At 41.0% G+C, this 26,939-nt stretch overlaps 1 protein-coding gene across 4 annotated transcripts in view; it reads right to left on the reverse strand.

The window, feature by feature from the left end:
- The window catches only part of JAK1 (Janus kinase 1), a 142,826-nt gene that overhangs the window by 72,397 nt on the left and 43,490 nt on the right, over positions 1-26,939 (reverse strand). The window contains exon 1 of one of the 4 annotated variants that reach the window (XM_060231952.1): positions 17,034-17,343. The exons of 1 other annotated variant lie outside the window; for it this stretch is intronic. The gene's annotated coding sequence lies outside the window, so the exon portion shown is untranslated. Of the gene's footprint in view, positions 1-17,029; positions 17,344-26,939 lie in introns of those variants that run through there. 2 more of the 4 variants (XM_060231954.1, XM_060231955.1) reach the window with 2 other exon arrangements.

Below are 26,939 nucleotides of genomic sequence, written 5' to 3' on the forward strand. Positions count from 1 at the left end.
GTGAATATAGCAGCCCTGGGACATCAAGAAAAGGGCCTGGGCCAAAAAGAGGTGATCGATATGCACTGCTTGTTCTTTTCTTATTTTGCTCAGTATCTTGTGAATAACTAGGAACAGGAGAAAGGCATAAAAAAGACTGCCTGTCCAATGAATCTGAAACACATGTCTTAGGGAGAGGCCATTCCTGCCCACTCTGGAGCAGAATGAGGAGGCCTTTACATTGATGCAAGCAGCAAACAGGTCCACTCCAGGGAAGACCCACTGCTGGAAAATTGGAAGGATGTACTCCTCTCCAAGAGGCCATTTGTGCTCTGAGTACCTCATCCTGCTGAGGATGTCCACTTTTGTATTGGCAGTACCTGCCACATGTACTTCCTGGAGGGAAAACCTTTAGGCCAGGGGTGGCCAATGGTAGCTCTCCAGATGTTTTTTGCCGACAACTCCCATCAGCCCCAGCCACTGGCCATGCTGCCTGGGGCTGATGGGAGTTGTAGGCAAAAAACATCTGGAGAGCTATCGTTGGCCACCCCTGCTTTAGGCTATGAGCATTTCCTAAATAAGAGTGGCTTCTCTGAGCAAAACTGTTAAGAAAGTGCCTACTTGTTAGTTCATATATGTCACTGCAGTAGTATTGTCCATAATGAGTAAGATGACCTTCTTTTTGGTAAGCTCTGCAAATGAGGTAAGGCATAATGTATTGCATGTAACTCTAAGAGGTTGATATGTTACCCCTTCTCCTCAGGTGACCAAATGTTTTGCACAGAATATGACCTGCAATGCCCCCTCCCACTCTTGTAGTGATTCATCAGAGGTAACTGAAATCTGAGGAACACATCAAGCAAACAGAAACCACCCCCAGAAGGTTACTATCAGATTTCCACCAAATTAACTGACGTATTATGCACCTGAGTGCTGCAAACCTAGAACAGTGGGAATGTACAGTGAGGCAGAACTTCCTAAAAACCCATTCTGCAGGAATCTTGGATACTCACACAAGTGTTCCTTCTGCTCTGAGCTTAGAAGGGCATCTTAGATTCCCACCAATTGCTCAGGGGGGCATAATTACATTCTTCAACTTCCTGTCTCCTCTGTGGGAATCACCCTGGCTCAATTTTGTTACTTCATGAACTAATGAATCCAGGAAGAGGAGGGAATAGAACTGAGATAAACCAACAACCAAAACAGGTAAATTACTGTTTGAAGAGCAACATATGATAATCAGAGATGAGAGATGAGCAGGATTAAAGAAGGATTAAAGCCAGCAGGCATCTTCCCCTACAAACTGATCACATAGCTTTAGCCAGACTCAGGATCCTGCTTTTGAAGACATTTCTCTGTACTTTGAGGGGAGTTGTTTGTTTTTGTTTTTTGGGAAGAACATGATGCCCTCCTAACCTCAGATCAGAAGGAACCATCATGGTGAGAATCCAACATTCTGTTCTTGCCTTTGAGGAGGAAGGCACCTTGGAATGGGACTCCCAATAGTTGTATCCCAGTGACAGGTGGGAACGGATGATCTTCCACAATATCCTAAAGCACAATGTGCCCAAAGGATGCATCAGCTGTGAAGTTTGCAGCATCTGACAAAGGTTGAGACTGAAGACCATGTTGCTACCTTGCATATTTTGTCCACTGAGGCTTGATGATTGAAGGCTGCGGTAATGACTGCACTTCTCACTGAGTGGACCATGATTCCTGCTGGAACTGGAATGCTGCTTGCCTTTTAGGCATGGGAGATGCACTGTCAAGTAGTGTCGCTGATGGCAGAATTGGCCATCATCTTCCCTTATTGAGGACTGTTTACAACAGGAAAAAAGAGTCAATTTTTCTGATGGATTCTGCACATTAGGGGAAGATTCTGAGGGCCCTTCAGAGGTCTGAGAAGTGCCACTCTATCTCTCATTGCAGTGGCTAGGATGTGGGCAGAAGAAAGGTAAATCTCTTGATTCCTGTGAAAGGTTGAGTTCACCTTAGCAAAGAAGGTGGGATCCAGCCTGAGCACTACCTTGCCCTCGTGAAAGACACATAGGTCTTTTTCTGGCTGATAAGGCTCCCAAGTATTGACACCCTGAAATCACTGCAGTGAGAAAGAGGGTTTTTATGCACAGCCATTTTAGAATTAACCTCCCTTAAAACCTTGAAAGGAGGATTAGAGAGAGCCAAAAGAAAGTGCATGCAGGCTCCATGAAAGCAATCTGTGGACTACAGTAGGATTGATCTGCACAACCCCTTGGAGAAGGCAGACAATATGAGGATAACTGGTTAAAGGATGCCAGCTACATAAAGTTGGATTGTGGCAATAGCTACTACCTGGCAACAAAGGGAGGACAGTTGTAGTTTAATGAAAAGAGAAAAGAAGAGAGGGTCTCCATCATTTTCAAAGATAAATTTGTCTCATTTACATTCCTCTGGAGCCTCCAAGGCCATTCTCTTCCACGTTCCTCCAAGAAAGGAGGGGGAGGGAAGGAACAGAGAAAAAAAACTGCAAATACAAAAGAAACAGCAGAGCCAAGAGGAGGTGTGAAAGAAGGTGTGAACAGAAAGAGGGACTGGCTGTAGAGGTTAGGAAATTCTCTCTCAACAGGTGAAAAGCAAGTAAAACAAAGAGCTCTGCTCTAACAAGACAGGAAGTAAGTGAGCCAAGGCAACTACCATCTGGGACACAGGAAGTTGGAAGAGTTTAGCCCTGTCTCCTAAGCAATTAGTCGGAATCACATATTCCAAGATGCCCTCCTCCTCAGACAGAGAAGGGATGCACCCTCCCCATAAGTTTCTTGCAGGTCCCCACTTGTTCACTCTAATGATTGTATTAAGATTAAACTTGCTTTTAAAAATTATTTTATTTCCTTTTGATATTTGCATGTGCGTGCGCACACACACACACACACCTGGAAGTCATGGCAAACTTCTGGTGACTGACCCCTATTAGAGACGTGGAGGATATTCAGAGAGTTGGCTGAATAAAGCCTGCCCCTGTCTCCTGACTTCTGATATTCCAAGGAGGTCTCCCATCCAAGTATTTACCAGAGTTGACCCTGCTCAGCTTTTAAGATCTGATGAAACTGGGCTTGCCTGGGCTATCCAGGTTGCTGTCTTCCCACCCACCCAAGCGAAGGCATTCACACACACACTCAATGAAAGCTGATCTCTGCCATCTGGAGTGAAGTTATAATTCTGAGTGATCTCCAGCCCTCACCTGAAAACTGGCAATAGTGGTTCCCCAGGAGGAAATGGCTGACTAGGAGGGTGATAGAACTGTACCTGTCTGAGGCCCCACCCCTCCTCAAACCCTACCCTGCGCAGGCTCCACTCCTCAAATCTCCAGGAAATTCCCAACTTGGAGATGGCAACTGCTAAGTCACACTGGCTGTCATAGGGGGGCTGCTTCTGAACAGGAGCAAGCACCCAGGCTGAGTTAAATAATGCCAGTCAGGTGGCACCAAAGTCACCCAGAAGGTGCTGCCAGGCCTAGGGTAGCCAACCTCCAGGCAGAGCCTGAAGATCTCCTGGTATTACAACTAAACTCCAAACAATAGATCTCTCTACCCCTGGACTGTATGGCATTATATTAAGATGAGGCCCATCCTGTCCCCAAACTCTGGCTTCAGTAAACTCCACCACAAAATCTCCAAGAATTTTCCACCAACCTGGAACTGGCAGGCCTAGTCAGGATTGGGTCCAATGAGTTCTCAATGAATCTCTCTGTTTCCCTTCCAGAGGAGGAGCCCTCAGCCAATTGAGAGAAGGCTTTCTCTGGCTCTTTCCCTCCTCCTCCTCCCTCCCTAAGTCAATCTAGGAAAGGCTTTCTTTCTCTCCTCTACGAAACAGTGTGACAGGCGGCTCAGCCAATGGGAGAGTAGAAGATCCAGAAACTGCCAGAACCAAGATTGGTTGCCTTTTACTGACAGAATCAGCTTGGATGGCTAGAAACAGGCACTCGGCCAGAGAGAGGAGTTGACTCAACCAATTGCATGCAAGTACTTTTGATTGATGGTTTGATGGGCCAAAGACTGATGGAGCGCACATCCAACCAATGGGAGAGCTCCATTTTGTCAAGACGAAAGGGTTTATATATCTATCCGTTTATTAGTGCACAGATCAGTATCACTAATGCAAACAAAGACAAATGGCATTTCACCCTGAGGTTCTGAAATTGGATCTCCCCTATACACATGTGTGAAATATAGCCTCAACAATGTTGTGGATGCAATATAGATTGGTGATATTGGTAACAGAGAACGGGAAACTCTGACTGACCCCTCCCCTTGCTATTCTTCGACCAAATGAGGAAAAGACAAGCAGATATTCTAGCAGGGACAGTTGAAAAGAAATCATTCCTGATATTCCAGCTCCTTTAAAGTCTAAATTAAAAGTCAGGGAATGCCCAGCAGCAAGAGTTTGGCCAAAAGGAATACGAAATGAGGTTTGGCAATTCAAGAACAGGAGATCATTTGATGATCAGACACAATATCTAGTAAAATATGCAAAGATAAACACAGTTTAAAGAAATGATGTACCAAGCAAACATATGGAATAAAGAAATTCATAAAAAATCCCCCCACCATTCTTGCACATTGGCATAATGTTGAGGACTATGTAGTCTTGAAAAACACGATGATGCACAAGCATGAAACATGATATATATCTGACACATGATCTGCCACTGTGAGAATTTCAGCTTCCCTTTTCCAAAGCCCACAAGTTTATATTCTTTAAAGCTGCACAAGTAAGAAATAGTAATAAATGGGACATGTGTGGACTATAAACTGAAGGCAAATGATTTTATTTTGGTATGGTACTTTCAAAGCAGAAATCCTTTCCCATTTAATTTGTGAGTGAATTCTATTCAGTGGAATAAAATCCAAAAATACAAAGACAAGATGCTTAATGGGTAGATATATCTGGGCTCTCTAAGAGGTGGCAGATTTTCTTGATCTATTACAATCCATCCTCAAGCCTTGGTTTGGGACCAAAATCATTTTGATCACCTTGAAGAATTCTGAGAATGCTGTCACCAGGAAAGACTGTGGGGATCCCACCACATTTACAATGGATAAAGGAGTCAGCTTGTTCCAGACAGGATAGCATTCTTCCTAGAGGATTCACAGGAATAAATCCAAATCTATAAATTGAGATACAGACCTTCTCAGGAGAGCCAGTTTGGTGTAGTGGTTAAGTGTGTGGACTCTTATCTGGGAGAACCGGGTTTGATTCCCCACTCCTCCACTTGCACCTGCTAGCATGGCCTTGGGTCAGCCATAGCTCTGGCAGAGGTTGTCCTTGAAATGGCAGCTGCTGTGAGAGCCCTCTCCAGCCCCACCCACCTCACAGGGTGTCTGTTGTGAGGGAGGAAGGTAAAGGAGATTGTGAGCCACTCTGAGACTCTTTGGAGTGGAGGGCGGGATATAAATCCAATATCATCTTCTTCTTCTTCTTCTTCTTCTTCTTCTTCTTCTTCTTCTTCTTCTTCTTCTTCTTCTTCTTCTTCTTCTTCTTCTTCTTCTTCTTCTTCTTCTTCAGTTTTCACTACTTTCATCAAGTTCACCAACTGCAGCATTCATTGGAGAAGCAGCATTTGGCATGGTTATCAAAGCTCCAAATTACATCAGGTTACTTTAACACGTTTTGCCTTTGAAGACTGTTCCAAAGGTTTAGTAATGAAACAGGCTGTGGACCTAGCTTCATTCACAGAACATCTCTCACCATTATTAAGACAACTGTTTTAGATACTTCAAAAAGCCGGTTAGGACTTGATGCCTAAATGACTTATGCGTAGAGTATTTAAAAGGACCACTTACTCATACATCTACCTGCTTGCTAGCTGAGAGTATCCTTTTTTGGTGGGGGTTTTTTGTGGGCCATTTGAGTTTATTTACTGTTCTGTTGATCTTGACTGCCTCAAGAATTATAGAAGTGGGTCTCAATTATAAATTGTGACATTATTTCCATACTTTATCAATTTATAGCAAACTGTGGCACCCAATACTACAAAACTTCAACAGTTGTTTCATTTAAAGAAATTAACTGCAGACCTTCAATTGTTATTGTAGGTCATAGATGAGTATGAACCCTTCAGATACAACAACGGACCTTCCCCTTCCTCTCGTCATTTGCATTTTAAAAATCATATTTCTCTTTTAGGCTCAGCATGAATTCATTTCCACAGTTGCCCTAATAAATTTTTTTATCATATCTCATGTCAATCAAGGAAAAAACAATTTTTTCATAAGTAGAAACTGAACACAATATGTTACAGATTTTAATACTAATTCAGTAGTATTAGAAATTCCTAGAAAATTAAACCTTTTGAAAAATGACTCTCTGTGAAATGAAAGTTTATGACTCTGATATATGCAAACAGAATTTTTTAGATATATAAATTAATTTTTCAGATTGTAGTACTGTAACTGATTAAATGATATGGCTTAACTAAAAGTAAATGTGTTTGATTAATTTAAGTAGAATTTCTAACTCCAGGAACAAAATCTAGTGCCTACAGCCTACGCATATATATTTGGAAATATATCCCATTAAAAGTCTCAAAGAGTACAGGACAGGGTGGTCAAACTGTGGCTCTTCCACACATATTGTGTGGCTCTTGAAACCCCCGCCACCCAGTCAACCAGCTTGGAGAAGAAATCTCTCTCTTTAGATTATTTCTCCAAGACAAGTCAGCTGGCGGCTTAGGTAATGCATTTAAAGTTAAAGTTGCTTTCTTTCCACCTTGCCTCTCTCCACCCTTCCACCATCTATTTTCCTTCCTCCCTCCCTCCCTCCCTCTTGTGGCTCTCAAACATCTGACATTTATTCTGTGTGGCTCTTTAAGCAAGTTTGGCCACCTCGGTATAGTGTAAGGAAAAGCCCCCTACTTTTCATACACATGGACGTCGTGATCACCAGTATGGTTGCCAGGGTGCCTGGAGTTTTGACTCACACATATCTGCTCTGAGAAGAGGACTTTGCCCCCAGTTTCTAAGGCTTATAGGCCTCAGCTTTGCAGCAGCATTCTACATCTCTGGATGGGTGTTAGCCAGAACTACAGACGAGCTTCCAGCTGTTCCTTGTGTGCCCAGTCTTGGCCGCTGCAGTGGAAGAAACCATGCCACCATGAACTGTACAGGCAAACAGTTTCCAGCCTGTTTCCATGAACCAAAGACTACCACCACCAGAATCCATCTTGTTTTCCTGACTCCAGTTCATCCCAACAGAAGGCTCACGTACACACCAGATGTCACCTTTGGCCTACAAGCAACCTACCCACCCCAGAGTGGTTAATAGTCCAACTGCCACTTTCTTTGTTTAATGGAACTCTAGACAAAGACTGGTGCCAAGAAGAAGACTGAAGAAGAGGAAGACCATCTTCAGCCAGAGCCAAGTTCCATTGTATGAGCTGGGTGTTACCTAGGCCAGCATTTGATTCTCTATTGTCACCCTTTTAGATAAGTCCATTTAGTCTTAAGTATTCTCCACCCAGTAATCACTTCTATTCTTCTTCCCAACTGTCACTTTGGAGCCTCCCCCAGGTCTGTTTCAACCTGAAAGTTTACTCAGGTACTCCTGGACCAAGCTTGTTCATTGGTCAGTCATGGGCACCCAATTAGGTGCCACCAATTAACTTGCTACTGGCTACTGCAGAAGTCCAGCCCTTATGGTCACTGCAGAGCCTCCCCTTTCTCCTCCCTCATACCTCCCAGCCCCTGAGGGTCTAAGGTAGTCTATTTAACCTCTGACTCAACTCCACTCGTGTGCATCTAACAGTACCCCAGTTCCGCTGTCTAGATCCATCCCCAATTCTGGCCACAGTTTTGGGTCCATTTCCCCCATCCTCTTTTGTCGCCATTGGAGCCTTCCTTGAAGATTACAATAGGCAAATATCACCCTGTTTGTCTACCCATGTGTTGTCTCTATATCTCTCTCTATATTTCCTAGGACTGAATGTATGATTGTATGAGTATTCTATCTTGTATGTATGCCTATATTTTCTAGAATAAATTGTAATTGTTTTACTTAATTAGAATCCTTAATATTTTAAGCATTACTCTCTGGATGGTTAATCTTGTATACATTGGGAAAAGATCCCTAGTGAGCCAGGTGCCCACCTGACTAATTCCTCAACCTCGTTTTGAGGGCATTTCGGCTTACAATAGGAGTAACTGGACAATCTCTGTGCCTGCTCTCACTTTACGCAAGGCATTATCCAAGAGCTACTCCTTAATTTTGCATAAAATATTTTAGTATAGAAACAGTCTGATAAATGTGAGCTACAGAAGTTAGGACATTATATGTTAAAGTTAAATATAAGTTAAATTTTAGTACATCTATAACAAGAATGAAGTAATAAGAACATCTTAGATATTTCAGTGCTTCAATGGAACAATCCCTATCTCAGGGCCTCAGAAATGCCCCCATAATATTTTTCATGTTTTTTGCCAACCAATTAACATGTCATTTCATTTAGGAATTGAAATTAATCAATGTGATTTCATTAAATATGTTCACATTCACATCTAATAATAATATAACATCTGGCAGTTTGTTACAGGTATGAGGGTACATATGTGGTAAAACTTGTAAATATTTATTGAAAATTACTGTTTCTAAATTTATCCCTTATATTTCCATACTTTATTTCACCAAGAACAGATTTGCTCAACTATCTGCAAGTAATGCCATCTCCAATAGCAGCGCTACCAGTGTTGGGCCCTTCAGCTGCTTCTTCCAAACCCCATTTCCCTCAGAATCCTCTCTCTTTGCTTATCCTTGTCTTTGTTTTGTCCACACTCATATTCTGCTTCTTCTGCCTCCCTAATATCCTTGCATCCATGACATTCAGGCCTTACCTTCCCCATCTCCATCTCTCCAATTCATTTTCTAATTTCTGGGATAACTGGCAGCCTATACTTATGACCTTAAATGGAACTTTACCGGGATACTTGAAGATGGAGTTCAGAGGTAATAAACGTCGGGCATCAGAGGCCCAACAAACCAACAATGCACATTAAGAAAGTTATGCTTTCCTTTCTTTCCTGAGATTAAATTTATGGACTCCATAAACTGCAGAACTGGGAAGTTTGAGAGGCAATAGCATTTAATACAAGTGCCACTTTTAGCCCTACAGTAGTTTGTTTTTTTGTTTTCTTTTTGCAGAAGTATGACCTGGGAGCTTTAAAATGGCATCTATATGGAACAGGAGGCAGGGCAGCTATAAAGAAAAAGATCAAGACCTCTTTCTAAAACAATGAGTTGTTTTATGGACAGAAAGAGCCAGTCAAATGTTGCTATTGCTCATATGATTTAATTTACAGTGCAGCCAGTTGATTATCATAATAATTAAGAGAGTCCAGCACATTGGAAGATCACTGAATTCCCAAAGTAAGAGAGCAGGCCTCCTGTCAAGAAACACTACTCAAACTTTGAATTCAGTTGCATACTGCCTAATAAATTACCAAATATTATGGAAGAGATATTAAAATACACAGTGACAACAGCAAGAATCAACTATGAAGCAAAATGGAAACTAGATGTCTCCTCCTGCCTAGAAGAATAGGAAAATAAACTCACCTAATATGCAGTAATGGCAAAAGTAACAACTTATTTGAGAAACTGCTCAATCAAAATTTGAAGAGTGTGCATTATGCAAGCAGGAGACAAATTTAGAAGTAGTTCAAAAATTGTATGCAAATGTATTGGAATGTAGAAGCAGAACAAGAATAAGTTTTAAATGTAACATCATGAATAAAGGTAAAGGTAGTCCCCTGTGCAAGCACCAGTCGTTTTCGACTCTGGGGTGACGTTGCTTTCACAACGTTTTCACGGCAGACTTTTTACGGGGTGGTTTGCCATTGCCTTCCCCAGTCATCTACACTTCCCCCCACCTCCCCAGCAAGCTGGGTACTCATTTTACCGACCTCGGAAAGATGGAAGACTGAGTCAACCTGAAGCCGGCTACCTGAACCAGCTTCCGCTGGGATCAAACGCAGGTCGTGAGCAGAGGGCTCAGACTGCAGTACTGCAGCTTTACCACTCAGCACCACAGGGCTCTAAGCAGAACAAGAATAAGTTTTAAATGTAACATCATGAATATAAATGTATAAAGAAGTGAATCCTGAGTAGAAATATCCTCTACCTTATTATGAGTTATATGACAGATTTGCTTTCTGTACTGATATATTACTTATTGCTAAAAGTTACACTGAGTAGGTGGAGGTGGCAAAATATATAATATCAGATATATAGCAAAGATGAAATCAGTCATGTAGATATAAAACAGATTAGTTAATATAAATGTACTTCAACATAAGTATTATTGTATTTTACAGATAAGTGTTCTAAAAATTATAATGAAGGGGCTGTTGAGGAGAAATGCTTTTTGTTTCATACACCCTGTGTTACATAATTTTTATATACATAATTGTGATATGCAACCCGCTTTTTCATTTCTGTATCCCCTTCACATCTTTACCTCTTTAAAAAAAATGAGTTTAGTCCACAGTCTATCCTCATGCTCCGGTGCTCCATAAACTGTTCCCTTTGTCTGCTCTGCCAGTGGTGTAACCAATTCTACTGCCAAAGTTAAGAAGAGATTCCATCGTGGTGGAAGGCTTCTTACTTTATATACCAAGACATTCACACAGCACAGTATCTTAGAGTATAAGGAAAGAGATTAGTTTGAAATAAAAATACATATTCATGTATTAAAAGTTTATGACTGCATTTTACAAGAACTGCTTTAAAAAAACAACAACCTGGAATCCCTTATAACATAAAGTAGAATTTAGGATTCCTGGAACCTTGCCCCTACCACAATTATGGTTATAATTATGAGTGTTCAGCATTTTTTGTTTTATAATTTAGGTAGGGGGCTTAGTTCACACTTTAATGATGTAGTAGCTAGATTCTTGTAATCCCATTAAGGTAAACTTTAAAGTAAAAAGATGTCTATTAAAATATAACCTTAATCCTCATGCCAAGAAATGTTCTTTTACTGAGAGACACTAGCAGAACCTCTTCAGCTCCAGTTGGAAGGACTTAAATTCCCTCAAGATGTATCTAGACTTGTATTCTTGTATGACATTTCAGCTTCCTCCCTCAACACCCAAGTGCTAGTTTTCAGGCATTTCCTCTACATTACTTCCTTCTGAGTTGTGGGCTTTTGTTCTAGTTTTAAAATGAATGTGCTTAATTTGTGTGGTTACACCTCTACACCCTTTTAAAAAGGTGTACACACTGGAACCTTGAGCCAGGATTATAAATAGCTACGTTTGAGCTTGTGGAGTTAGCCTTAGAGGTGCTACAAAAGGAAAACTTTTTCTCCTGTTAGTGTAAATCAACAAGATGTTTAGGAGAATGGCTACAATGACACTAAGTGGTAAACGAGAGTGAGAAATCCCAAAAGTAAATCATAGCACAAACTGCAAGCTATTAACATAATTTTCTTTAAGAAAATCAAAAGCTGATCCCCTGGACACAGCCAATTTAATGTATCTAGTAAGAAACAATACAACACCTCAAACGTGAGAACTGAGGAGAAACAATAAGTATTTACATTACTTATAGTCTACCTTTCTCACTGGGACTCAAAGTGGATTACATAGAGCAAATCAACATGTTCCACAGAACAGAACACCCATTCAATAGGATTTGTATAGTAGAAATCTGGAACCAAACAAAAATCTGAAAACAGAACTGAAGCAAAATGTAGTTATTAACATAATGGATTAAATGATGCCAAATTACATAGTAGGATCCTACTGATAGCAACAGGCATTATGAGCTACACACAATACTACAGACTACAGTCCCTAAACCTTTACCCAAGTAGCTTTCTAAACCATTCTGCATTTCCTTGATACCCTGTAGAAAAGCCTCCCAGAACAACTCAATTTTGCATAGTTTTTGGAAAACCAGGAGAATGGGAGCCTTCCTAACCTCATCAGACACTTCTACCCCTGTTCTGCATTCCAATTTCCACATCCCAGGGGCCCTATTCCTCACTGTCATGAGGAATGTGTCCCATGCCCACAAATGGCTGGACAGCTTGGCCCTTGCACTCTCCACCAGGGATCATCTGCATCCAAGAGTTGTCATTAGCTAAGAGGACATGGGCCTGAGGATGCCACTCCATCCATGAGATTGCGTAGCAAGAACAGAGAAAGGTCAGACTGGGTGATGAACAAAATGCTATGGATCTAAACAGTTTGGCATGTACTAAGGAATAACTTCCTGCTCAAACAATATAAGCTGCTTGAAACCACTCCAGGAGTTTAACCTAGCTGAAGTATTTTAAGATCTATAAACTCATATTTTACATATGATTGTGTAGAAATACCTCTGCACAGCTGTTTGTTATATATAACTGCACGGAACATCAAACCCTAACTCTAACCTGTTATCTATAGCCCTTTGCAGACAGTCCTCAACACAAGAATAATGTAGATCAAGGCTCCAGCATGAACAGAAGCTTAACAGTACAAGTGCATGAACAGCTACTTTAGTCTAAACCCATTGAAATGAAGTCTCTGAAACTGCTTCAACTAAAGGTGTTATTTCCTGTACTCCTTAAAGATTAATACATGGTTTTCCATATATGGAGAAAAGCAAGTGCCTTTACACTAGTTTTTACAGGAATATAGCCTATTTATCCATTTACACCTGTATTTTAAGGGGGAAAAGCCTGTGTTTCTTACCCTATGAAGCCTTCTGCCTGTGTGACAAAGATAAAAGCTTGAGGTTATAGTTAGTTTAGATCCTTAACCCTACCTTATCTCTGGAGACTTGAGACAGACAACAGTTATTACAAAACATACAGATAGATTCAGGTGGGTACATATCGGTCTGAAACAGTAGAACCAAGTTTGAGTCCAGTGGCACCTTTAAGTCAACCAAAGTTTTATTCAAAGTATAACCTTCTGTTATACAAACAATGTATCTGAAGAACTGCTTGCACACCAAAGCGTATACTGTGAATAAAATTTTGGTGGTCTTAAAGGTGCCACTGGACTCAAACTTTGTCTTACAAAGCATACAGTTCTTTTAGTACACGTCCTCAGGCATATCAGTTCTCTCTTCAGTAAATTGCAGGAGTTAATCTTGTGCAATCCAATGTGCTTATATACTAGTAAGTTCCATTGAATTCATTGGGATGTAACAGTACAACCTTACAATATATGTTTACTCAGAAGTAACTAAATCAAAGCAAACAAATGCAAGGTGATAGATCCAGGTGGGCAGCTATGTTGGTCTGAAGCAACAGAGCAATAGTCCAGTAGCACCCTTAAGACCAACAACGTTTTATTAAAGGTATGAGCTTTCTAGTGCATACACACTTCTTCAGATACAATGAAATGGAAAATAATAGTTCAAACTTATAGACAGAGACTGAACAGCAAATTAGCATATAATATGATGAAGATATTTTAAGATATGTGGAGACAAAACAGGAATAACATTTATAGGTTCAACAAATGTATGGGGAACAACAGTGAGGCAATAAATATGTCAAAATATGAGATAAATGTGTAAGAAAATATTTTGTATCTGTGAGAAGTTAACTGGATACTGAACAGATATAAACTGAAAATCTAAATCAGATTATCTTTTAAAAAGATGGTGAACAATATTAACATTAAAAAGATCATCAGTCATGGACTAGTTCCAACCTTCAGCACCATACAGAAAAGATCATGTATATTTGTACAACATGCATCTGTATATATTAAGTCACAAATTTTCCACAAATTCAGTTCTTGTTCTGCCTTTCAAAGAACACTTCAGATATTTGCAAGAACTGACTACTAATACTGCCCAACGGGACTGTGACTATGTTAATAGTCTTATAGTTTATCTGAACATTTTTGTTCACATACAGATATGTCCTATTTTCAGTAGATACCAACAAGGACAGAGTTCATGCTGCCTCTTTTCTCTGCCTACCATTTTTTTATCTATACTTCTAAATGATGATCCTGACAACGGATTCAAACCACTGACAGGATTTTTCAAAAATGGCATTTTAAGTCACTCCTTTAGGCATTCATTATGGCCTTCATACTACTACAGCACCAGTAAACTGACAATGTAATAACCAACCTAAAACAAAGTATTAATATAAAAAGTTAATATATTGAAGTGCATTTTTCACTAAAATAGTGAGGTATCATTATGTAACTAGATAAAAGTATTTTTTTAACCTTGGGACATTTAAAATCATCTGATTCAGCAGAACTAAAGATACTTAAAAGTACAAAGAAAGGGTATGTCTTCATTTACCACAAGTACAGGTATGGATTAGAAATAAACGGACGGCAAGGTGAAAAGGCCCACTATCTGTGTTTGAAAGCAGAAGAGTTGGTTTTATATACCACTTTTCTCTACCCTGAGGAGTCTCAATGTGGCTTATAATCACCTTCTCTTTCTCTCCCCACAACAGGCATGTGAGATAGGTGGGGTTGAGAGAGTTCTGAGAGGACTGTGATTGGCCCACGGTTGCCCAGCAGGCTTCATGTGGGGCAGTGGGGAAATCAAAGCAGTGGGGAATCAAACCGGGTTCTCCAGATTTCAGTACGCCGCTTGGTGTAGTGATTAAGTGTATGGACTCTTATCTGGGAGAACCGGGTTTGATTCCTCACCCCTCCACATGCAACTGCTGGAGTGACCTTGGGTCAATCATAATTCTGTCAGAAGTTGTTTGAGCTGGTTATCATTATATAGGCTACTAAAGTCACTTCTAAATTATAGAAGTGTGGAACACAATTTTCTAGTGCTTTCTGTTTCTACAAGTTTTCCATTTTTAAAGTTGTTCCAGGAAATTAGCAATGATGAATGAATGCCATTGCCAATAAAATATTAGGCAAGCTTGGCTGTTTCAAAGTTGTATGGTTTTATATAGTGGTTTAAGTGTCAGATTATGACCTGGGAGATGCATTTGTTCCAATCACCCAGTGCAATGAAGCTTGCTGGGTGACCTTGGGCCAGTAAATCTCTTTTTAAACTACCTCATGGGGTTGCTGTGAGGGTAAAATGGAGAAGACTGATTAATGCCATCCTGAGCTCGTTGGAGGAAAGGCAGGATGAAAATCTATGAATTAATTAATGGCTTTTCAGATGACCTGAGAACTGTGTGATAGTATGTTTCACTTACTTGTAAACATATACGTGATACATTATCTGCCCCAGCTTCATTGCTCCCAGGGTCTCCCCAGCTTTTAGCCAATCTTTTTCAAACCTGCTTTCCCCCAAAGTTTTGGGGAAACATCACAGTAAAGCCTGGACGGCTCCTGCATGGGTGGAAAAATTCAGATTTTCCCACCCGCATGACAGCCATCTTCCATCCCTGCCCAAGTGAGGGGGGTTTACAAGGGGAAAGGCACACCCTCTACAAAGGGAGAGGCTAGAGACTTACATTTTTTAACAAAAGCTGGTAATTCAGAGAACCTGTTACAGCTATTGTTATAGTATCATACCAATATGATGGTCACATTTCTACACACCTTAATTCAATAAAAATAATTTCTACACAAAGCTCTGAATATCCAATTTAAGTATTTGCTGGTCTTGGGCCATAAAATCAAAATATTTTATAAATAAAATTGACACAAGTAAAAAATAAACATGTTTAAAAAGCAGATCATGGTCTACTTGGGGCACCACTATTTTCCCAATTCAAGCTTTTAAAAAAATTACTGCTAAAATAGCAGGAATTTCTCTTTCAGTAGACTGCATGTGTATGATTTATTTCATATACTGCTGTCTGCCAAAGCAGTTTACAAAATCTATCAACAAGCAATAAAAAAACAATTCAATCACATCTATCTGCTATAAGCTATGTCCCAATATTGACAATACAAAACAGCCACGTATCAAAACAAACAAATCAGCTGGATGACTGACAGAAAATAGTTGCATTTAACATATCTTTGTTCACCTCTTATGGAAGAGGTTGCTATAAAGAAATTGAAGTGAAGAGGATGCTGCAAATTTGCACCCCACCCCATACACAGACTTCAAATTACATGGTTATAAATGCCAGAGACTTTGCTGAGGTTTACTTGATGTCCCAATTCCTAAATACGCTATATGGTTACATCAACTTTAAGCAACAGCCTATGTAGTTATTGTGAATAATAGCAGCCACTAATTTTTTGAAACTCACTTCATTCACATCTAACCTGCTCATGACAAGTGCAAGATATCTGCATTATTTATGTATTTTTACTTCCAAGAAAAGCAGATTTAGAAGACAATGAAGATAAATGGCTTTTATTGAACATACAATTTACACAAGTTCAGCTAAAAACCACTGGCCTGTTTCTTCTCCAAGGTACTAAACTCTACTTGAATCCAGCACCTTTTCATACAAATACCATCTGGGCATATATCAGTTCCTCTTCCCTCCACAATCTAACCAAGAAGATAGATTCCCCCCCACCCCCGCACACACACTTTTAAAAAAACTATTCTGAAAACAAGGAACTTCCAACTATGACAGCTCAAGGAACACGAGCCTTTCAATATGCTTATCTGTTCGATTTGCTTGACGAGATCCCCAAGATGTGAGAAGCACACACAAACACTCACACACATACTGCTCCTAGTGCGATATAAACAGGATGTCAGCCATACCCGCTTCTGGTCGGGATGCTGATATGGCCAAAGAACAACAACTTGTAGCGCAAGGAAGGAAGCGGGTTTCTTGCTAATCTCACCCACCTCGCCTGCACCGAACCCACCAATCACCTGGCCTCCCCCCCCCCCCGCCCGGCCCCGTCCAACTACAGTCGTGGGCGGCGGAGCAAAACAGAAGAGGGGCCCTCGTCTTTCTGAGGGACCGGGAAGGGGGAGCGAAAAGTCGAATCTTTGGACTTCTGAGAGAAGCTCGGCCATTATCCTGCTTCCAAGAGGAGGAAGGGAACACTTGAGAATTCCCCTCTCTACCCCATGCCTAACACCTCTTTTCAGACCACCTCCCCCACCCCAAGTCCTCCGACCCAAAACAAAAGCGCCGATGGCCCACTTGCTTTTGGTTTTGGACTTACCCCTTCCATAGACGGCTCCCCAAAGAGGCGCGGGCAAACCCTTCCCGCTCTCACGCCCTGGCCCGCATATTCTCCTCCCAGCCCCAGCAGAGAGAGAGGGAAGGAGGAGGCTTTCCGGTGCTCCTACTCCACAGCGAGACTCGGTCCCGTTCCGACGCCGAGTACCAACTCCGCACAGCTTCAACCCCCCCCTACTTTCTACCCAAAGCTTAGAGAAGGCTCAAGTCTTGCTGTGCCAATACGCGTGCGTTGGGGATTACCCAGAGCAGGCGCACTAGACGCTCTGATGCTTCCTCCGCCTTTCCTGCCCTTTCGGGTATTTTGTCTTGATTTTTAAGGTGGGACAGAGCGTCTCCAACCATAGCCCTCGTTTGCCATGAGCACTTCGAAAAGAAATTGAGAAATTATAATGCGAATAAATCTCACAATTGCGCAACAACTCTGCTTCTTTTTGCATTCATGGAGAAAATGCCTTGTTAACACTACCGAAGATCCCGAAGAGTATATGCAGCCGGATCACTCGCAGGGATTTTCAGAAATAAATCCTAGAGAGTTCAATGGGGCAAGGACGTGCAACCTTAGTCCAATACCGAATTCATCTGTGCTGCCAAACCACAAAGCACCTGCAAATTAAAAAAAAAGATCCATATGAGTCAAGCCAGGCCTTCAGTTCTGGACTTTCTCAATCTAAACGTGGCCAGCCAAAGCCAAAACGACTGCTGCTGTTGTTCAGTCGCACAGTCCAGTCCGACTCTTTGCGACCCCATGGATCAAATCATGCAGGCCCTCCTGTCTTCCACCATCATCCGAAGTCTGTTCAAATTTGTGTTAGTTACATCAGTAACGCTGTCCAGCCATCTCATCTTTTGCCGTCCCCTTCTTCTTTTGCCTTCTCTTTCCCAGCATCAGGGTCTTCTTCAGTGAGTGCTCCCTACTCATTTGGTGGCCAAAGTATTTCAGCTTCAGCATCTGACCTTTCAGTGAACAGTCAGGGTTGATTTCCCTTAAGACTGACTGATTTGATCTTCTTGCAGTCCAAGGGACTCTCAAGATTCTTCTCCAGCACCACAGCTCAAAAGCATCTATTCTTCTGCGCTTGGCCTTCCTTATGGTCCAGCTCTCACAGCCATACATTACTACTGGAAATACCATAGCTTTGACTATACGGACTTTTGTTGGCAGGATGATGCTTCTACTTTTTATTATACTGCCCAGGTTCACCATAGCTGTCCTCCCAAGGAGCAAACGTCTTTTAATTTCATGGCTACAGTCACCATCTGCAGTGATCTTGGATCCTAAAATTTGTGAAGTCTGTCTCTACTTCCATGTCTTCCCCTTCTATTTGCCAAGGAGTGATGGGGCTGGATGCCATGATCTTAATTTTTTTGATGTTGAGTTTCAAGCCTACTTTTGCGTTCTCCTCTTTCACCCTCAACAAGAGATTCTTTAGGTCCTCCTCACTTTCTGCCATTAGAGTGGTATCACCTGCATATCTGAGGTTGTTGATGTTTTTCCCGGCAATCTTAATTCCGGTTTGTGCTTCATCCAGGCTGGCATTCCGCAAATATATTAGTTGCCATGAAATGGCATGAAGACGTTGTTCCCAGAACCAAACAGCAATTTCCTAAAATCTGAGAAACAGTACAAAAGATGAAACTCACAACAAGTGAGAGTAGGTCAGGAAAGCATCTTTTTAGAGGATCTGTGCCTCCTTTTAAATTCTGCAGGGATTGGTCACGGATAAAAATTATAGTCTATCTAATGGATTGACTGGCCTTTTAATATAGTGAGAAATTTTCTAGTGGGCTGCTACCCTGGAGATCCCCTGGTGGCCAGGAGCTATCAGAGCCAAACCATCTTCCTGGTGCTGGTATGCCACAGAGACAACCAGACTAGGACCTAGGCCACAGCACCAGTGAGGGCAAGTGAAAGTTTGCACCACAGAGGGCACTTGGCTCAATTTGCTTCAGGACTGTTTTAAACGTTTCTTTCACTCACTCACTCCATTCATCCGACCCTGTACACTCCTCTTCTACTTTGTAATTATTAATAGATGTGAGCATTTCTATTTTTGTAAAAATTTCATGTTTCAATATATAAATAAGAAGTGTGTGAGTGAAACTGAGGGAATTTTAGGATTGAAAATCACCAAAATCAATTCTAATTCATTCCACTATCCATAAATTTGCCATTATGGATTTTAAAGTCTAAGTAATATAAATTCTAGTTTCATGTAATTATTTCTTTAATATCTATATGGAGAGTGGGGAATCTTATGAGATATGTAACCTATGCATTTTGCTCAGCAATAGGCCTACAGAATTCAATGGGGCTTACTCCTAAGCAAGTGAACAAGAGATTAAGAAAGTTCATATTTCTTGCCAAATCTTCAATAGCCATTTACAGTCCTGTACATCGTTAACTTCAATGAGATTTTAGACCCTTGTTATATGCAAATCTCTGGAGATGCACCAATTACATTTTCTAAATAAAATGTCCTACTAGTGATCTCATTAAGATGAAACCCGAAAGGGCTGAAAAAACTGGTCAACAGCATAAAGTGGGGCAAGAGGCACCTTCCTACAAAAAGATTCCATTCAGCAAAAGAACTGGCTATAGCTAATTGAAGTTTCCCAAAGAGCCGATCAATGATATCTGGAAGAGACAATATTCAAAGGGAGGAGGAAATAATAATAATAATAATTAAAGATTTCAGGTTTTCACGGCTGGTAACATCATTAGGGTTTGTAGAATCTTTCGGGCTCAAGTGCCGTGTTCTACTGGAGAAAGTCTACTGGAGGACAGGCTCTGGGCAATATACAACAGATAAAACAACACAAAATCAGTAAAATTCCTATTAAGACATTTCAAGAAGCGGAGTCAAACTAAAAAAAATCTCATCATGACATCCCACTTGTTAAGTACTTTATGCACAGTAGAATTTTATGTGTGAAATTAATATACTTGATACTACTTCATCCAATGAAGTTCTGGATAACTTGGAATTTTTAAAATAAACTTATCATATGTTTTTTTTTAAAAAGATCTCCTTCCAAACTATCAGAACATATGTGGAAGGAGGGAGTAAAATTCTGAAGGGGGGGTGGACAAAAAAGCAAGGAAAGGTGCCAGCCACAGCTGTCTTTAACCTACTGTTACTTGGAGGACAGAGCTAAAAAACCAAAACCTTTAATATTACCAGATTACCAGGGAACTTAAAGAACATTGTTTATCATTATATGCTTTAAAAAGTGATGCATCAGACTTCCGGGCTACGTAGCCTTGATCTTAGTGGGGTCCGCGGGTTCTCCTGCTTGCGGCTCCCCTAAATCAGGCGAGTGGAGGGGTGCCACGGATGTGACACCCCCAAAGAGGCCCTGAAGGGGTCTCTTTTTGGCATGGGGCTTTTACAGCAATACAGGGGCACAACGACAGTTGTTCCTGTTCTCTCTGTATGCCCTGAAGCTCCCCCCGTCATGATCGCCATTACAGCAGCAAGAGGTGAATGCTCGATCGCTTGCTTCTCTTCTCTTCAATAAACTTTTGATCTATTACTTCTCTACCTCAAGTATGACAATTCTACATAGCAAGTAAGTGAGCTTTCAATTGCCAATGGCTAATGGGTCATTTTACATTTCAATAAATGGGCAGTTCAAAGGAAGGGAAAGAGGTCGATACCTCCCATTTCCCTGTGAATGAGGCCTTGAAAAGTTAAAGAACATCTCTAAGTACTGGAAACAATTTGAATTAACCTGAATATGGATACTTAAACCGACCCAGATTATAATTGGATATTTGTTAAAGATATTATTATTAGGCTGCAATACAGTCTGAACAAAATAAGATACCTGTTAGAGGGATTTCTCCTTGTCGTCTGATTGACATTCATACGCTAACATTCAAAACTCCAGTTGGAGGAGATTGGGAAGGAACGACTATCTGGGACTCTGAGCTACTTTTCAACTTGGATTAATGGACTGCTTTTGCTGACAGAGAAAAATGGCTTTGCTAAGCGAAATCTTTCACAAAAAAGATATTTTAAGCAGTTTGAATTCTCTGAGGCAAGATCTTGGTTTATTGACAGAGTTGGTTAAGAAACAAAAGGGAGCTTTTGTGCTGAAAGCTAGCGAAATCTCAAATCTACATGAGGAGAGTGCTAAAGAGAACCCAGTGACACCTGTGGAATTGAAATGGGAGAGCGACTCATTGGGAAACGAACAAAAGAAAATCAAAATGGAACCCTATGGCGTAATTTAAAAAGACCGGGAATGGAGACTGACTGAAGTTGGGAACAAAGGCTGTGGAATTCTTCCCACTTTCTTCGAGAGAGATGTCTGCATTAAGAAGTAAGAAGGTGCATTTTAACCAGAAAATCATGATATGGAAATCTTTCAGAAAGAAGAGCCTCCTGAACTAGATTTCTCTCTGTGGATAGCTGGATATGGACTTTGCAAGAAAATCTGATATGTGATATTAGAAGGCTAAGTGAGATTCTTTTTCCTTTTTGGGGGGGCTATAATAAGTTCTCTTGTCTAAAATAATATGGACATAAAGGCTAAAGGACTAAAAAGGTTTTGAAAAGAATTTTATGTAAAAATAGTTAATCTAGATCAATTTTTAAGAAGGCAGACAACATAATTATTTGATAAATTGGTGAACTTGTCTTTAACAGATAATAATATTAGCTTCTTCTGTTTGTTATCAATACGGGTAATCCTACAAGTTAGTTTATAATTGTTAAGAAGGTAGACATCATAATTATTTTGTAGATTAGTAGATCTCCTTCTAATATGTTTGTTTGAAGAAATTGTCTATAATAAGATAGATAAATTATTGTGTTCTATTTCTAGCCTATTAAGGATAAAGATATTGGTCTCAGATTGTATTAAGGAGAGAGAAGATGCATATTAGTTATAAATCAGGAGATAGCTTTCTTTTTAGCAAGAAGGGTCTTTCGAAATGTCTTTATCCTTGTGGGTAGTTGGGTATGGAACTTTCAATAAGAACAGGAATGTGACTTTTATTTTTGGGATATAATAAGTTGTTTTTTCTAGACCAATAGGGATATAAGAGTTGGATTAATTGTTAAAAAGGCAGACAGCACAGTTATTATGTAAACTGGCAAATTTGTTTTTAATACGCCTCCCAGGAGAAACTGTTTATATCGAGATAGACAAAATACTATGTTGTATTTTTCTTTTAGCTTCTTAAGGATAAAGATATGAATTTTATGTGTTTATGTTTTCAATATGGTTAAGCCAAACCAGCCAGTTCCATGTTGAGATTGCTCTGACTTGTTTATACTTATTTGTGTTGAAGAATTGTTTAGACCTGTATTGCTAGTAATAGTTTAGTGAAAATGTTTTATAATGAAAGATAAAGATGGTAAAATATATGGAGAACTTTATACTTGTAGGTAGAACGAATTCGGTATTTTATTTGGAGGTAGAATTATAACTGATATATTTGTATTTTTCTTTTTTTCTGCTTTTCCCATTCTGTATATGCCCTTCCCCTCTTTCATGTATCTATGCTTATGCTTCTTCTTTTTGTAGTAAAAATCAATAAAAATTATAAAAAAAATAAATAAAAAGTGATGCATCATACTGGATGCTGTGGTCTGATGCCAAATTAGCTGACATTATATCCAGCCATGCAATGTGTAACCTTTTGGTAGCATAATGTAGATTGCAGAGACCAGTCAATTATTTTGTGTATTTATATTTTATATTACTATTCTGCTTTTCTATATGGAGATGTGAGTCTGGGCTAAAAGAGATGAAAATAAAGCAGGGAAGGGGGGAAGAGATGAAGGTGGGAAGATGGGTTCAGTCTTTCTGTGAAATGTTATAGAGAAATGGCTGTAGTCACAGGATGCAGAGAAAGGCCAAAATTTTGGCTTCTTTCTGTATCTATCCTTGTGGGTTTTTTTTTTAAAAGTGATGGCAATTGAAGAGTATAGAAGTGGGTTGTCACTTTGATGTTTTGCTACAAAACTGAACCTTGTTCCTACCACTCATTTCTTTCAACACAGTAGACCAATACTGATCATGCTTTTGCTTCAGGTCTTCTTACTCTCACTTCAGACAACAGGAAGCAGAAGCATTTAGAAACCAAGAGTGGCAAGCATGCATAATCTGAGGAAGGAGATTGTGGAGGGTTCTTGGGGAAAGAAGAAGAGAAGGATAGTAGCCACTGTAAGAATAGGGAAGTTGTTTAGTGGTATCCTGCACTAGCCATATTTTACTGGCACCTCTATGACACATGTAAATAGGGGAAAGCCTCTGCCAGTTTATTTATTTTATAGAGCACTATTAATATGTATGGTTCTTTAGAAATTATGCAGAAACAGATATCTGCCCCAAAGATCATAAATGATCTGGAACGAGGGGTGAGTAGTGTAGTGGCCAAGTTTACAGATGACACAAAATAATTCAGGATGGTGAAAACCAAGGATGACTGTGGCAATCTTCACAAATTGTATGAGTGGACAACAATGGGCAAATGAAGTTAATTGTGGGTAAGCGTAATGTGATGCACATGGGGGAGACCCAACTTCAAGTATAGGTTAATGGGGTCTGAACTTGCTGCAACTTGGGATTGTAGTAAATCGCTCAATGAAAGTGTCAACCCAGTGTGCGGCAGCAATGAAACATGGTAACCTCTATGTTCAGAATTATTAGGAAAGGGATTGAAAATAAAATGGCCAATATTAAAATGCCCCTGACTAGATCTGTACTTCAGAGAGTGATTAAAATGTGTAATTCACTGCTAGAGGATGTTGCAATGGCAACAGAAATAGACAGCTTTAAAAGGGAATTATTCACAGAGGGTAGGTCTATCAGTGACTACTAGCCATGGTGACTAAAAGGACCACATCAGAGGCAGTCAGTAAGCCTCTGACTACTAGTGCTAGGAGGCAACATCAGGGGAAGGCCTCAGCCTCTACGCCCTATTGCTGGTTCTCCCAGAGCAACTGGTTGGCCACTGTGTGAGATAGGGTGCTGGACTGTCTCACACAGGACTCTTCTTGCATTATGATGACCTCACACTCTAAAAGTTGCCATAAGAAAGACAGCAAAGGGAGAAGGAAGCAGAAGCGAAGATAAACAGGAAGAACATGCTTAGTTTCGGCAAAAGCAAAACAAAAAATAAAGGTCGTGATTCGCGAATTCTAATAAAGTGAGCTGTTGTTGGCGTGGCCGTGTTAGCCTAGTGCAGCAAAACTAAAAATACAGCCCTGAAAGATTCGCAGATGTGTTGGTCTGAAGCAGCAGAACGAAGGAGTTCAGTGGCACCTTTAAGACCAACAAAGTTATAGTCAAGGTATAAGCTTTCGTGTGCACGCACACTTCCTCAGATATAAGTTAGAAAGCTCAGAGGTCTTGCAGCCTCCGTTGCTAGGCCTCCTTAAAAGAGCGCACAGGAGCGATCGGGCTAGCGAAACAAAAGTGACTGGGTCTGTGCCACGCTTCCCATTTCCTCTTACCCCTTGTGGGTCCCACTCCCATCTCGAAGTCAAGAGAAATGTGCTAGTAGCTTTCTCGCAAGAGCCTGTTTCACGCTGGAGTGTATGCATTTTTGCCGCCGCCCGATCCTGCTGTCTCGACGGATCTGCGGACTGGGCTTTGTTTAATGCGGCGGCATCACTAACACGAACAATAATAATCGTAAGGCAGTGCGTGTACCATAGCCAGGCGATCCTATCATTGATTGCTCCTGACAAAATGCTGAATTGTAACGAACTGGCGCCCTTAAACACAGCTTCCATGGGATGAAAAAAACCTCTTAAAGAACGGGCCTTAGGACCTCGCAGACACTGTAAGCCTGACAGGAAGGGGGTGGATCCTTACAGTACTCAGCGCTTGCGAGTGTAGAAAGACGTAACTGCCAGAAAGTGGGAAGAGGGCGGGGGCAGCTGCAGGGAAGCAGGAAGGGGAAGGGGTTTACCGAAAGTGGAATCCTCCTGGCTGTGTTCGAATCTGGAATTCCCATCAGCTATCGATTTCCCTTTCAGATGAATAGATCAGATTTCATACATGGCTATTTTCTTTCTCATCTGTCTTTTGTTCTGTTTTCTGCCTTTCCAGAGTTAGAGAAGATCAGTCAATCAACCTTTAGCCGATTCTGCGATACTTTCGCTACTTGGGATGCTAACGGTGAAGAGAATTACTCATGTATCTTCCTGGAAGCTCAGGGTTTCCAACTCCGCCAATAATAGTGCAGAAAGTATGGGAGTAAAACAAGACTGGTTTCACGCTCACCCTTAAGTGGCTGTAATCTAGTTAGGGTTGCCAAGTCCAATTCAAGAAATATCTGGGGACTTTGAGGGTGGAGCCAGGAGACTTTGGGGGTGGAGCCAAGATCAAGGCTGTGACAAGCATAATTGAACTCCAAAGGGAGTTCTGGCCATCACATTTAAAGGGACGGCACACCTTTTCAATTCCTTCCATAGGAAATAATGAAGGATAGGGGCACCTTCTTTTGGGGCTCATAGAATTGGACCCCCTGGTCCAATCGTTTTGAAACTTGGTGGGTACTTTGGGGAGAGGAACTAGATGTTATACAGAAAATTTGGTGCCTCTACCCCAAAAAACAGCCGCCCCAGATACCCATGGATCAATTCTCCATTATTTTCTATGGGAATAAATCTCCATAGGGAATAATAGAATCCCCAGCAGACATTTCCCTCCCCTCCCCCCGCTTTCTGATGACCCTGAAGCGGGGGGAGGGTCTCCAAACCGGGGGATCTCCTGCCCCCATCTGGGGATTGGCAACCCTAAATCTAGTGCCCACTGCTACCCATGGAAGTCCACTGGTTTTCATAGAGAAAGCAGAAGAGGAGGAGGAGATTGGATTTATACCCTGCTCTTCACTACCCAAAGGAGTCTCAGAGCAGTTTACAATCTCCTTCTCCTTCCCACACCAGCCACCATGTGTAGGTGGGGCTAAGAGAACTCTGACAGAAACGGCTCTTGAGAGAACAGCTCTGTCAGAACTAACCACCTTCAAGAGGGGGTTAGATAAAAATATGGAGCAGAGGTCCATCAGTGGCTATTAGCCACAGTGTGTATGTGTGTGTGTATATATATATATATTTGGCCGCTGTGTGACACAGTATGTTGGACTGGATGGGCCATTGGCCTGATCTAACATGGCTTCTCTTATGTTCTTATGACTGACCCAAGGTCACTTAGCAGGTGCATGTGGAGGAGTGGGGACTCAAACCAAGTTCTCCCAGATTAGAGTGCATGCACTTAACCACTACACCAAACTGGCTATGGTAGTTACAAGGCACAGATTTGGGCAAGTGATTCCCCCCCTCCCAGGTCCTAGTAAGTGAATTACAATAGGGATTATCAAAAAATAGGATCCCTTCCCTTTCCTATAGTTGTTCCCTTTGGTCCTTGCAGGTAGCAATCCTAACCATCCTCTTCCCATTCCCATTGTACTGTGCACCATAGAAAAAGAAAAATAAAGGCCAACAGTAAGCATGATCTATTTATCTTAAAGCAGGGTGTTACACTAGAGCTTAGAACTTAAAATGGCTGCACATTCACACGTGTCTAGTTAAGCTCTCAGGTGTGAAAGTCTTTTGTGGGGACAGCTTCCTTTTCATTGCGCAAATGTTCATAATTGTCATCACTTGGTGGCATAGGTGGTTTTTATTATATGTCATTCAGGAGAGGGTTGGATTTGCCTTGAACAATTGTGATACTTTTGCAAAGCCTTTTGCTGATAAAATATCATGAATATGTTCTGATCGAGATGCTGACTGTAACACAAGTCCACTGGAAGAACTGCTGAATAACCCGCTTGGACCATTTTGACCCAGTTTCCGTGATGGATGTTGACAAGCTCCTGGGACTGGTGAAGGCTGCTAGTGCCCTGGATCCTTGCCCATCC

The sequence above is a fragment of the Heteronotia binoei genome, chromosome 2, assembly GCF_032191835.1.
Source record: "Heteronotia binoei isolate CCM8104 ecotype False Entrance Well chromosome 2, APGP_CSIRO_Hbin_v1, whole genome shotgun sequence".
Taxonomy (NCBI): Eukaryota; Metazoa; Chordata; class Lepidosauria; order Squamata; family Gekkonidae; genus Heteronotia; species Heteronotia binoei.